This window comes from Simochromis diagramma, unplaced genomic scaffold, assembly GCF_900408965.1.
Source record: "Simochromis diagramma unplaced genomic scaffold, fSimDia1.1 OVJJ01000514.1, whole genome shotgun sequence".
NCBI classification, from domain to species: domain Eukaryota; kingdom Metazoa; phylum Chordata; class Actinopteri; order Cichliformes; family Cichlidae; genus Simochromis; species Simochromis diagramma.
In genome coordinates, this window is record NW_024387346.1 from 2784326 (window position 1) to 2799581 (window position 15256).

The following is a 15256-nucleotide window of genomic DNA, read 5'->3' on the forward strand; positions in this document are numbered from 1 at the left end:
CTCACACTTCTGCTTAATCAGTTTTCTGTTTGACGTTTATTCAGCTGTGCGAAAACTATCATTTTAATCTCAGCCAAACCGATTTACTCAGGAACAAATAAAACACTGAAAAAAGCCAAACAATGACATTTTTAAGTTATCTAAGTGACTTATATATCATGTTTAACCTCAGAGCGAAAGACCGTGTGGGGTCTGAAAACGATGTGCCGGGAGTCCGGTGTTGTCGCCGGCTCTAGTGAGCCTTGACCACCCAGTCAGCTATTGAGCTGGTGAGTAACAGACATCTCAAAAAACTTCGGAGCACTTTTCCAGAAAGAGTAATATTAAAACTAAGTAGCTGCTGCCATTGTCGGAAACTGGAATTGGCTGGGCCGTGCTATGATTTCTGGGATAGGTTGGGCCACAAAGGATACACCCGACCCATCCCAGAAATCTGGGGAAAAGGAGGACACATTTCTCGGATGCATTTGGAGCAGCCTTCGTTGCCTGTCTGTGATCCAATCGGCCTTTAAATACGGCCTCCGAAGGATGCAGCCCCTGAATTGGGACATAGCATATGTATATATGCTGTATAATCCTAACTTAATCTACTACATTTTAACATACTGCTGTTACCCCTATTCAACCAAGATACTGTAACTGTAGCGGTCATGTCATGAACACAAATGGGTTTTCACAATTATCAAGATAATCTTGTGTCTTACAGATCTGTCTGTCTAATGGATAGTGGGGAAGAAGTGAGTGAGGATGAAGAAGGTGAAGAAAAATAAACATTCCCCTGAGAGTGATGGGAAAGATGACAGGATTTCTCATATTGCAGCTATTTGCATTTTTTTGGCCTTTGTGCTTTTGAACTATTACAGTGTAGATGAGGAAAACATTCACTTCTTATAAAACACATCTCTGGCATCTTGTTGCCCTGCTTTTTTTTTTTTTTAATTATGCAGTGTAGTAAACATATCTCAATGTAATTGTTGGAAACTAAGATTTCATTTTTTACTTTTTTTTATTACAGGTGAATCATAACTTGTCAGCTCCACTTTTAAGTTTTTTATCCAGTTTTTTTACTTCACATTTGTAGCTTCGGTGACAACCAAAGAAAACCTCAATTTGTTTTAAAAATGAATGGATGGATGGATAAATAAATCACCAGTAAAACTAAGTCTTACCTTTGTAATGGAAAATTTGTGTTTCACCTCATCTAACCACTGTGTACTATTGATATGTATTCGTAACTTTCCTGTACAAAGAAATAGTGTATGAAAACAGGGACACAACTGACCGTAAGCCACGATACACTTCATTATCAAGCTGGTGCCTGATGGTAAGAATTTCACTCCCAACCACTGAATAGACAAAGGTTGTGTCCACATGATGGCTGAGCTTTTGGTTTGGTTTCAATGCTCAAATTATTTTTCTACAACTGTCGGGTAATAAAAACTAAACAAAAAACAACAAAAACAAAATAATAACTTAAACACAGCAAATACTAAAACAAAGATGAGGTTAAATGCTCATTGAGATGACACAGTATAGCTTGTAAGGCAACCACACAGCATGTCAAAAATAGTGTTCTACCAATAAAAGTGAATACATAAAACCACACTTTGGCCTACATGCAAGGCATGCAAAGCACAAAAAACCCACAGAAGCTGCTTTTTGTTGGGCTTAACTGGCTTCTTCAATTGGGAGTATGCATTTCTAACAATGCATACTAAAAATTCAATCACAATTAAAGCTGCAAGCAGCGTTGGGAGGGCCCTCGGAGCCCAGTGTGTCGAGCCATGCTGAACACCTATTTCCACTTGGTGGCAATGGAGAATACCATCTGAGCAAATGTCACACAGATGCGCGTTGTGTGTTGAATGGCCAGTTTAGATTTCATCTAGATCAATGCTGATTATAATCTAGTGTGCATTTCCTCTTCCCACTACTCAGCGCTCTAACTATTGGCAGGTATGACTATACTATTGGCATATCAATCTGTTCGGGGCTCGGCTCTAATCGTGCCTGTGAAGTTTGGGAGAAATTGGATAAAGTGTCCTAGAGTTACAGCAGTTTTGTGCTAGTTGGCGAATGACTAAAACTCGACGTGTCGTTGTGACTATGCTGTTACACAAAACCCCAAAAGTTCTGCAATTTAACTACACCAAGGCCTTTAGTTTCCACTGACTGAAGATCATGTTGATCTGATTAAAACCTTAGGAGGAGTTTGTTAAAGTACGAGGCCTGAAAACGATGAAAAATGTCCCTAAAATTACATATTAAATTCAAAGTGGCCAACTTCCTGGGTTTAGCATATGGCTCTATCAGACTTTTTGTACATCTTAATATCTTACATCAGGCTGCCAAATTTCAGACTCATAGATTAAACATAGTGCAGGGGCTGCTCTTTTGAAAATTTTAGGAGGTACTGTGGATCATTTCGTCCACGCTACTGAGCCATTTTGCCCTGTCCATGTCTGAAACCATTAAAATGAGTAATTTTTCTCCAGACCTGATGCATGTGCAAAATTTCATGAGTTTTTGAGCATGTCTAAGCCCTCAAAAAGCAAATTCATTTCAGTTCAAAGGCACACAAGATCGACAACAGAAACAAAACAGAGAACAGCAAAGCAGCAGCACCTTGCATCATTCTCTATGGGAATGTCCTGCAGTGTTCTTATTCTGGGGCAAGGTAATAAAGATGCTGTTGACCCACTACTACATCTTATACTTGAGACTCCAGGTTTTCAATGACAACAAAAGTGCGCAAAATATGGTTGGCAGGCATAACTGCGGCAAAAAAACTAGTGGTTCAGAGGTGGCTCCCACCACATGAACTCTTGGTAAAACACTGGCTACACACTTTGTTAGATATCCTGTACCTAGAACTATCCTCAGCTAGAGATAATTATGCAAACCCCTCAACAGTCCAAAACTGGGAACTGAATTAGACTAAAAGACTACTCAGAAGTGTGAGTTTATACGTGTATTTTCTTTCTTTTTGTTTTAAATTACTGATCTATCGTTCCTCTTTCCTTATCTGTTACACCAAACTGTGTTGTCATTGGTATGTTGTGGTCATGCTGTAAAGGTTATATGAGTTGGGGTAATGTTCCCGGGGAAACTCAGTATGATGTATGTTTGTGATGTGCTGTATAAGATGGTTTTCCTTTGATCGAAAAACAGATAAAAACAGAGACATTGCATTACAATAAAAAGTGATCATAATCAGTCTTTTATGAGTGCGGACCTGGGTTGGCTGAAAAATAAAATATACTGCATCAAACTATCATGAGCTCTAGTGTCTTTTTTCACATTTTTGATATGTTTTCTGTTGAATGTTGGTGGAAGAGTTAGGAGCCTTACTCTGCCCCATTAATAAATACATTTTCACAGCACTATACAGTATTTAAAGGTTTAAGATTTAAATGTCTTAGTCAGAAATCTACACTATTCATTACTGTGTCTTTTCATATGGATATATACACAGCTCAAGAACAGGTCTAGTTTCAGTGGTAGCATAGCTGCACAAACCGCATATTGAATGGGCGACTTCCTCTGAACTTCAAACTTTAGAATCAACCGAAACCAGTGAGATTCTCACACTTCACATGTCCTGTGCCACAGAGCTGAGCTCTCAGAAATAATCCACATCCTTTCATGCAATGGAGGAAATTTATGTCAATGAATGCTATGTCAAACCTGCCAACAAGCCATCTATAAAAAAAGCCACAGGTAAGAAAGAAATTACAAAGATTTAAAGTTTACATTGTTCAATCTGTTATTACTATTATCACCCCCCTTCACCACAACCACTTTTTTTTTTTTACTTTTCAGCTCCAAGGAGCTACAAGAGAAGCTTTTATTTAGTTGTTATTCTCTCGTTGGGGCTGCTGGCTGGACTTCTCACTCTTGCTTTCTACTGTGAGTTGTATTGTGTTGCTTTGTTGTTGTTGTTTTCTTCTGTTATATATATAACATGTTTCATTCCATAATGTGTTCTTTTGGCTCTCAAAAACATCTTTACTTATTTATCTGTATTTCAGACAAAAACTCCTTACAAGATTCAGCTGAATATCTCTCAATGAGTAACAAACTTTCCTCAATAACCGAGGAGAGAGACCTTCTAAATGCAACTGTCTTTGTAGTGAGTAACCAACTTTCTTCTATGACTGAGGAGAGAGACCTGCTGAAGGCCAACCTCACTGAAATGACCAAAGAGCTGGAGAGACTGCAGAGTTTGTTCAACCAGAGTGAGTCCTTGTCTGAGCCGTTGTGTGTCTTTGTAAAAGGTTTTACACTGAAATTCAGTGATTCCGTTTTCCAGTGATAGATGGAAATATTTTCTCAATATATCTGAACTGACAGAAATTTAAGAAAGCAAACTTTTATCTTCATGGATATGTTTCACATGAATCATTGTCATCATTGTTGCATCTTCTCTGCATTGCAGTGTCAGGATCACAAGGCATTTTATATATAGATGTTATAAAATATAGATTCCAGTTAATTAACAGAGACCAAATAAATCACTGCTGAATGTTCCATGTTGATCTTTAATATTTCTTATTTGATGTTTCTTCCAGAGAAAACCTGTCCTGCAGGATGGAGCGAGTTCAGTTGTAGCTGTTATCTCCTCTCTGAAAAGCTCTGGTTCCTGGCATTCAGCTAGAAAACACTGCACAGACCAAGGAGCAGATTTGGTGGTGATAGACAGCCCTGAAGAACAGGTACAAAGTTCATTGTTTGTTAATAAATATTGACTTTCAAACCCCACGTTGTTATGAACATGACTTTCCCCAATTTGAATAAAAATGTTTCCATAAAAATTTCATCATTTGACTAGTTTAACAAGGAACTATCAAAATAAAACAGCAAACATGAGACTCAGACTGAGACATGGACTTGACACTTGAAGAACAGACATGAAAGCATAACATGACTAGATGTGACACAAGGAACACAGGGAAGACACAGACACAGAAACCAAGAGACTAGAAACTAGAAATAACAATGAAGTCAACGACTATTAATAATTCAAAAACACAAAACATGGAAAATCCCCCATTACACTGAAAGAGCATTGGGTATAAAGCTGATGAGAATCTGTAGCCAAAGGGACAGAAATAAAAGGGAGTCTAGTGATTCATAAAACAAATGTTTGTGTGCTTGAACAGAACTTCATCACTTCAATCACCCAGAAAGAGACTTGGATTGGTTTAAATGACATAGAACAAGAGGGAATGTGGAAATGGGTAGATGGAACGCCTCTGAAGCTGGAGTAAGTCTTCAAGTTCACCCAATATATTAAATATATTTGTAATAAATAAATATTTTTAGAAATAATATTTATTTACTAAGTAAATATATATATATTTTATAAATAAAGAAGTAATGTTTTTTAATTTATGTACTTCTTTGGTGAAGTTATTTCATCAAGAAAATAACTTCATTGACAAACCTAGACACCAGGAACTGAAGATCTTAGAGACTGTTTTGGCCTTATCTGGACATGACTTGTTATTAACCAAACATTTTTTGATGAATAATGGAAGAAAAAAAAAAACAGACCCAGGAGAAAACAGTCAATCCTATCATCCGTCCATCCATTTTCTTAACAACTTAACAATTTATTATTAGAGACAGAGGGTTGTGCATGTATCCATAATTCACAACATGCTATCAGTAGTCATTTTTCCCATATTGTTTTATATCTAATTCAAAGATATTAATGTTGTTTTTTATTGACTCACCAGATACTGGGCTTCTCTTCAGCCTGACAACCTGTTGCTTAGAGAGGACTGTGCTCATATGAGATATCAAGGAACTTCCTGGAATGATGAAAGATGTGAAAATTCTCTCCAATGGGTCTGTGAAAAAGTACTGTAACAGCTGAATTTGTTTGAAAATTAGATTTGTACATATGTTTCAAATTGTTATTTTATTTGCATTTTTATATATCCTTTTCTGAATAAGTATTAAGCTTTAGTGAAAAACAACCCTTGAAATATAATTATGCCTATAGTAACGAGTAACTGACCCATTTTATTTGGATAGCACTTCTAAAAACATACAGTCACAGCACACAGCTTTACTTTAGAGAATCAAATGTAGCCCGTTATTAGGAAGAAGATAAAGACTGTAGTACCTGTCATAAAAAAAAAAAAAAACAGAAAACGACTGTGGTCTGCTTCAGTGTGTGCTCAGTGTGGTTTCAGTCAATAATTACCGTCACTGGGGAAATGGTGTCAACATGTTTTGAATAATTCTGTGGTATTTTTATTGATAATGTAGTTTTATTGCATGAGTTCTGTTTAGATTATTTCAGTGGTTGTAACAGTGTTTTGGCATCTCAAAGATTAGACCTAAGAGCTTTATCTAGAGAGGACTGTTAAAATTGTTACATTTCAGTCTACAACATGTGGGCATTATTGAGTAATTTGCCATACAATATTAGAGTGTTTTTAGTTTGAAACATAGCTAAAATGTGCAGACATGAAACAGCACACAGTGGCTTGTACTGGTTGAAATTTGCACTGCATTTGCATTTCATATTGCAAATGTGCTCACTTGCTATTGTGACTGCTGAAAGCATTTAAACTAATGTTATCTTCACTTTATTGTTATTATTCTAGTTGGAAAACTGAGATTATTTTCTCTTGCTGTGTGTGTGTATGTGCATATAGTGTTTTACTGTATTTATGTGTTTTTCTTATTTTTTTTAATCTACTGTACAGATTACAGAAAAAAATTTTTTTACATACATAAAGCAATTATTTTGCATTCTACTTGCTAAAAATCTGAAGCAGAAAATGATGAAGTCTTGCCATTGTTATTTCAGCTTTTTTAATCATTAAAAACATACATTTTCACGATGCATTCTTATTGAAATGTAGTTTCCTCAGCATTTGTTTGACAGATATAACATTGTGATTCATCTTCAGAAAAGTGGACAGAAAAAGAGTTTGACTTCTGTGTCTTTTCACATGATTATGCAAACCCATGGAACAATGATATACCCGGCCTGTGATATGTACAAGAGCAGGAACGTTAACACCCCCAAGCAGCTTTCATGAAAACCAGTGGGAATGCAGCCACCAGGGGGCGAAATGGTAATGGACGTTCATTCACTTCCTGCACATACAGTCCAGATCAAAAGTGGCTGCAGAATCACAGAGGGTGGATGTGTGAGCTGATCACACTTTATACATGTAGAGAAAACATGTTGTCAGTGTTTCTGTTCAGGGACAGTCACCCAGCAGCAGCAGAGCCACTGAGAACATGTTGCTACTAAAAATCTACTTCTCTTCTTCTGCTGCAGCCAACTGCAATATATTAAGTCTTCATATTAGTCTGGGAGGAAGTTTAGTTTGATTACAGATGGACACTGACAGAATGCACAGAAATATGGATTAAAGTGCCAGTCATTGGGTAAAGTTTGATTTTTATAATGAAAAAAAAAATCAAAACAAAATCCAGAGTGTTTTCTTTTATTCAATAAAAACCTTTACCCCAAGTTACTAAAGTCATTAGTTTTGCATTGACTCATTCTTTTCAGGAAAAAAAAAGTTTCACAAAGCTGTTTTTTTTTCATAGTTAAATTCTCTTGAATTCATCAGTGGTATTGGGGCTCCTCCTCTGCTGCATGTTATAATTGTTTAGGCACCGAGGGGTTCCAATTCAGCTGTACCGATGGCTTATTAGGCCCTGTGACAGACTGGCGACCTGTCCAGGGTGTACCTAAGATAGCTGGCATAGGCTCCAGTGCCCGCCATGACCCTGAGAAGGATAAGCGGAAATGAACGGATAGATGGATGGATGGATGATGGCTGATTACTGTGAGTCTCTGGTTCAGTAATACACAGTAGTGTCTTCAGGGTGCACAATTTATCCAGCTACAGTCACTGCTGTCGTTTCAGGAGATGATAAATCAGCACTGGACTGACTGAGAGTAAGAGGTGCTACTACTATTGAAGTAAATCCAAGCCATCCACTGCAATCCTATTGCAGCATCGTGGCTCAGCCAAGCAGCATACATGTGAATACTAAACCCTAAATATATACAGACCAGTCCGTGGGATTCTCCAGACCTTTTAATCACTATTTCAGACAGAGGACAGAGTCAGTGTTTGAGTATTAGTACCTACAAATAAAAAAATAAATGGCTTCTGTATTTCAAGCATATCATTTGTTATGGGGTCATAATGTTTGCAAAATGACTGCATTGTCCTTACCACTCCAGTAAACTAAGAATAAGGAAAACAACCATTAAGTCAGAATGATTCTTCATGGAGGGCATTGGTCTCCGCTATAGTATTTTATGTATTTTTCATTCCTTGAACATGTACATATACACCAATAAAAATTTTAAAGTTAAAAAAAAGAGGAACGTCTAAGCATCACTAAAATATTTTCCTGTTAAGCAGCTTTATTGTATTTTTTAACTGTGTTGCTGAGTCACGGTTAATTCCTGTACCTATGGGGTTAAAAAAAACAGCTGAAAAGAGTGTTTGATGTCTTTTGATGTGCTGACATTTTGTACAACAAATCTCACTCTTGTGTGTTAAATTTACACCTGGTTGGATTCTGATCAGTGTTAAGCCATTAAACATAATTACCTTGCAGCAAAATCACATATGAATTATGATTCTGTGTTTAACCCTTAGTACACTTATCAGCATTTCTCTTATTGAGGATGTGTTGGCGACTGCCTGAGAGCAGTAGCTGCCACTACTCTCACCCCAGATAAAGGCAATCCCATCCTGTCCATCCTCCATCCTTTTCCTGTCTAATCCAAGTGTTTCAATAATATTTTTCACTAAACCTTGAGTATTTACAGGTCAGTCTGTGGGATTCTCCAGGCCTATAGACCTTACACTATGTTTTGTATTTTTCCAAGTTTGTTCATTGCAGACAAAAACACTTTTCTTAACTCATTATGTCTTTTACTAGAATTTAAAACCTTCTGCACTCAAAATCAGCATGTGAATATTAACATGGAGACAACAACATGCATGACAATAAATATCCATAGAAAAAAAAATCTGGTTCTGCAGTTATTTAGTGACATGTGAAGGGGATTTATGACATTATTAATTCAATTAAATTCAATTCAATTTTACTTATATAGCGCCAAATTACAACAGTCACCTCAAGGTACTTTATATTGTACACTAGATCGTACAATAATAGATACAGAGAAAAACCCAACAATCATATGACGCCCTATGAGCAAGCACTTTGGCGACAGTGGGAAGGAAAAATTCCCTTTTAACAGGAAGAAACCTCCGGCAGAACCAGGCTCAGGGAGGGGCGGCTATCTGCTGCGACTGGTTGGGGTGAGAAAAGGAAGACAGGATAAAGACATGCTGTGGAAGAGAGACAGAGATTAATAACAGGTATGATTCAATGCACAGAGTTCTATTAACACATGGCAAGTGAGAAAGTTTTGAGTTCCCTCCCCAGACGCTTTAACGCCCACTCACATCCTGGGCCATCTGACCTCAGGAATTCGCATGATAAGGTGGGGCCAGGTTTCACAATGAGCTCACCCGAAACTCTGGCTGATTGGTACCCACACCCAGTTTCACACCTTGGCTCAGGCGATTAGAGGATCATCAGGGGGTCCTTTTGTCCTTCTGTGGGGGGATAGTCCCACTAGGTTTAAATCTGGGACTCCCCACCATTTGACCTTAGAACTGAAGAAGCTTCTCGGATGAGAGGTGAAACGTCTTCAAGCAACCTAAAGAAGTCCAGACGCTTTTCTTTGCAAGCTCCTTTGACCACGATGACCTGGATGACTGAGAACCTTCACAGACATGTTAATGTGGCAGCACTAGTTGGACCAGTTGGAATTACCTTTAGTGATAGATAAATAAATAAATAAAGTGAATAAAATCTTTTAATATTATTTAATGTGCCCTTCTCTGTTATTTTGACTGCTGACAGCATTCAAAGTACAGAGGATGACCACGGGCTTAAGGGAAACAGCAAGCTGATAAAACGCTGAACATGATATGATAATAATCACATGTACCAATATTTAACAGATAGCAACATAGCACATGGTTTCCTGGCAATAGCCAACCATACTTTGATAACAAGCATGCACGCAGTATAAACAAAAAACACAGTAAAATCACATTATGCAACAACAGCTCTGCACTACTTGAGTTACAACATACAGTCGTTACAAAAAAATTCACAGCCTGGGTGATATGAAGTCCTGTAAAAAATTAAGTAGACACTAAAATTCATTAACTTGTTGAACCACCTTTAGAAGGAATGGTTTGAAGCAATTATTTTCTGTATGTATATCAGTCTGTCAGAGTGTTTGATTTTGGTTTTCAAAGCACTTTCTGCCAGTTTCTCTATAAATCATTAAGATGTTCACCAGCAAATTTAAGATGGGCTTATACATGGAGAGTGACCTAGCAGGCACTGCAAGATTTCAGTCCATTACTGTGTAGTGTGTTACTAATGGTGTGCTTGCTGACTGTGGTCCCAGCTGCCTTCAGATGATTAACATTTTAATTTTGGGATTATCCACCACCTTTCTCATGATCATCATCCCCATCAGGGGTGAAGATCTTGCTCCAGACGGGGGTGATAGATCGTCATTTTATATTTGTTCTATTTCTGATTTGAACGCCAACAGTTGTCACCTTCTCACCAAGCTAGTTGCTGGTGGTCTTGTAGTCCATTTCAGCCCTGTGTACGTCAACAATCTTGTCCCCAATGCCCTTTGACAGCTCTTTGGTCTCGCCCAAAGGCTGGAGATGTTGGAATGGAGAAAAATGAAATTGATTCTGTGTTCATTTGAGATCAGGATTGTCTACAATTGACTAAATGATTGCAATTGCAATGTGTGGCATAATACCTAGAATGTTCTGTTGTTCCAGGCGGCAGCGTTATGGTTGCCATGGTTACAGGATGACGCGCTCTCTCTGCGACTGTGTGTTTCCTGGGTGAGAGAGCATGTCACTACCCGATCCGTACCGGAAACCCAATCGGTACCCCGTATGCGCGAAAGGTGTCTACTTCCGGTCGAAGCGTTTTACGATAGTTACGGGCCAGAGTATCTGTTAAGATGTTAAGAATAATAAGTATCTCTTAAAATGTTTCCAATAATGAAACATTTAATATAATGTAGACAAAAACAAAAAAATAAAAAGATAGTGACGGATCAGTACTCCCCGATCCTTACTGCACATGTGCAACGGCGGACCGTACAAATCGGGTCTACCCGATCTGTACCGCGCATGTGCAGGGGTTTTCTGCCACCTGCTGACCGAGCGAATGAACCCTATTGTAAACTGAATTAGCGTCATTACAAACGTGTGTTAAATTTGATTTAGTGATAGTCGAGTGTCTTTATGCTTGTCTGTGTGGAGAGGATTGATTGGAATAGTGATGATGATGTCCGCTATCACTGTCAATTGTCAGTAAACACTTCATCTGGCTGATGAATCTTCACGTGACATATTATAAAGTCTGTATTATTAACTCTGCAATTAGGCGCCATTCTTCTTATTTTACGGCGCTGTTGTTCAATCGGGGAACACTCTCTGTTGAGGAGAAAAGCATGAATTTGTTTGTATACGGATTATCCATAGTTTAAATGTCCCGGTAGTCGAAAAAGGAGGCAGAGCTGTTGAGAAATGCTAGGAGCTAACTGGGCGCTAACCGTATCATTCAAATATATTGAATGTCGCAATGCTGGCAAAGAGAGGAAGTGACGTAAGATTTGCGCATGCGGGGTACCGATCGGGTTTCCGGTACAGATCGGATAGCGACAGAGTGCCTTTTTGTTGTTGTTGTTGTGCTAAGCTAACAGGCAGAATGCTACAGTCATAGGTGGTGTCCAAATTCATGGGCTGCATCCTCCTGAGGACGCATTTGTAGACCGATTACGTCACAGCAACGCGCCGAAGGCTGTCCAAATTCGTAGACTCCTCTGAATGCAGCCGACAAATGCGTCCTCCTTTTCCCCAAATTTGAAGGATGGGTCGGGTGTGTCCTTCGTGGCCTACCATATCCCAGAATTCATAGTGCGGCCCAGCCAAACTCCAGTTTCCAACAATGGCGGCCACTACTAAGTTTTAAAATTACTCATACTAATCTTTCTGGGTCACAAAATAAACTTTTAACATATTTTCAGACGAGAAAGCAGCTGTGTAAACATCAAATATCTGCTCGGTTTATCAAGATATCGCATATTTGCAAAAGTGCTTCGACGTTTTCGGAGACGTCTGCTACCCACCAGCTCGATAGCTAGTTGGGAGCTCAAGGGTCACTGAAGCCGCCGAGAACGGCACAACTCCCGGCACATCATTTTCAGATCACCGCGGAGTTTCGCTACTCAGGTTAAACGTAATATATAAGTCACTTAGACAACCTAAAAATGTTATTGTTGGGCTTTTTTCAGTGTTTTATTTGTTCGTGAGTAAATCGGTTTGACTGAGATTAAAGTTATTAGATTAGATAAAATAAAACTTTATTAATCCCCCGGGTGGGTTCCTCCGGGATTTTCACACAGCTGAATAAACGTCAAACAGAAAACTGATTAAACAGAAGTGTGAGACGGTCGAGAATTTACGCCAGTGTCCTGTTATATTTTAGATAGCAAGGAGCAGACGGCTCTCTCTGTCTCTCGCAAGCAAAGTTGACCCAGACAACAAAGTAAAGCTAGTTTTTGGCTACGAGCCCGACACAAACCCGACGTATTAGCCAGAGGTCCCTTTACTACGGTTCGGAGCCGCGGACCTTCAGTAATAGTAAGGAATCACACAGCAATTGTACATTCATGTAGTTGTAAAAAGCATGACAATATATTAAGTAATCCAAAGTATTCAGAATACGTTACTCTCATTGAGTAACGTAAAAACGTTACAAAATACATTTTGGGGCATGTATTCTGTAATCTGTAGTGGAATATGTCAGGTTTATATTATTGGATTGTCATTTATGCTTAGAAGTATTTACTCATATATGCTTAGAGCTTTATAATCAATTGCATGTTGATAGAGGTCTGATCCTTAGCAGTCTGTAAAGACTCTGTGTGCCTTCCAGAGTGTTCTGGCATACACACTCACATCCTGGGGTCACGAGAAGAGGTCGTACCTTCTTTTATTGCTTTATGGCATAGCAAACACAAGTATATCTGTTTTAGTCTAAGTGCCTTTTGTTTAGATGAACTGCTGGACTTCCAGACCAGCAAGTTTAGGGAAGTCATTTATGGGGTCACATCTTGACCACACACACACACACACACACACACACACACACACACACACGGTACTCTTTGTTCACATGTGTACCTATGTTAATGAACCTATGCATATTCATGTAACCTCAATAAAAGAGCGGTGTTACGAGGGAGTAGACGAGAGCAACTAGGGTCAAGCGAAGGAACGGCGCCCGTCCAGTCCTCTCCCTCATGCATGAGTAACACAAAGAACTTTGGTAACTTGTGTCTTGCTTTTGCTGTGTAGTAGAATTGTCTTGAATGTTCCAGCGAATAGGTTTATGCTACGAACCTATCAGAATACATTTTAAAAGTAACCTTCCCAACACTGGTTAACATACACAGTATTACTCCTATACAACTGGACTTAACTCTGCACTGAGATAAGTCATCCTCTCATGGTCATTAGAAATACATTAAAAACACTTTTTTTAAACACTTTGCTTTTCAGCCCCAGTGATGTACATCATTTGTATGCTGTCTATGTAATACCATACACAGAAATTGTATGAAATGCACATTGGGTGTGATGGTTGCTTACATTAAAGTGTCCTTAAATATGTTAAATGCTTTCATAAAATATTATGTTTCTCCATGAATCTAAGAAGATCAGAACAAAATAAACACTGCTCACAGATACGGAGGATGAACATGGATTTACAGGAAACAGCAAGATGTTAGTGATAAAAGATGGTTTCCTGGCAAAAGCCAGTCATAATTTGATAAAAAGGACACCCACAGTACAGGCACATTATGCAACAGCAGCTCTGTACTGGATGAGTTACAAAATATAGTCATGCGAAAAAAAATAATCATCCATTATTGCTATGAAGTCTGGTAAAAAACTAAGTGGACAACATAACCCCGAACAAGTAGACACCATAATCCACAACATTCACAAACACTAATTATCATCCATCCATATTCTTCAACATATCCGGGACTGGGTCAAGAGGGCAGCAGCCTAAGCAGAGAAGCCCAGACCTCCCTCTCCCCAGCCACCTCCTCCAGCTTGTTCAGGGGGACACCAAGGTGTTCCCACCAATCTGTCTGTCGATCTCCGGCTCCCTTCTCCCATCACTCATGAACAAGACCCCGAGATACTTAAACTCTGCCACTTGGGGCAGGAACTCATCCCTGACCCAGAGTGAGCACTTCACCCTTTTCTGGCTGAGGACCATGGCCGCAGATTTGGAGGTGCTGATTCTTATTCCCACTGCTTCACTTACGACCTGCGGTCTAGAGCGTCCTAGTGCCACGTGCACTTACACTTACACTGAATATCAGATGAATGAATATTTCATCATTGCCTTCACACTATTGGCCTGAATAGGTTATACATGACTAACTTTAATTCTTGCTATGTTCCCCCCTGTCCTTTTTGTTGCCTTTTTTCCTTGTTTTTTTTTTTTTTTTTTTTCTACCTATTTGTTATTTTTCCCTCTCCATGTTTATGTATTTGTGCTTATGGAGGGTGTTGCCATCTACTACCATGGTAGTGGCACTCTTGGTAGTTAAAAATAGGATTCTCACAACCTGTTTATCAATAAAAGGCAAAATCAGATAAAGGTCTTCTAATTGCCACTCTCCACTTGTGCTAATCTAACATTTTTAGGAGCTGACCTGTTGTTTTTGTGCTGTTTCCAAGAAATTATAATGTTTATACAAGCTTCTGGATGTTTTAAAAAGCAAGAGAGAGAGGGAAAGAAATTCTCCCCTTTTAGCACTTTCATGTGTAACGTTATTATCTCATTCTTGTGTTGAGGTTATTTTTAATCACATATCACACAAATGTCTCTGCAGCAATGACAGTAAATAATCCATCTTTAAAAACTGATTAAAAATACTATCTAGCATGTTTCTATATAGTTTCTAAATAAGAACTTAAAGGTCTTAGGCAGGAGCCTAAAGTTTTAATTGCTAACTTTCTGATCATTTTCTTTATATGAATCTGAAATCTGAAACTTTAAAGTTCTTAAAAAAAAACTGCGTAAAGAAATTTAACTTTTATTAGTTTTCATATGA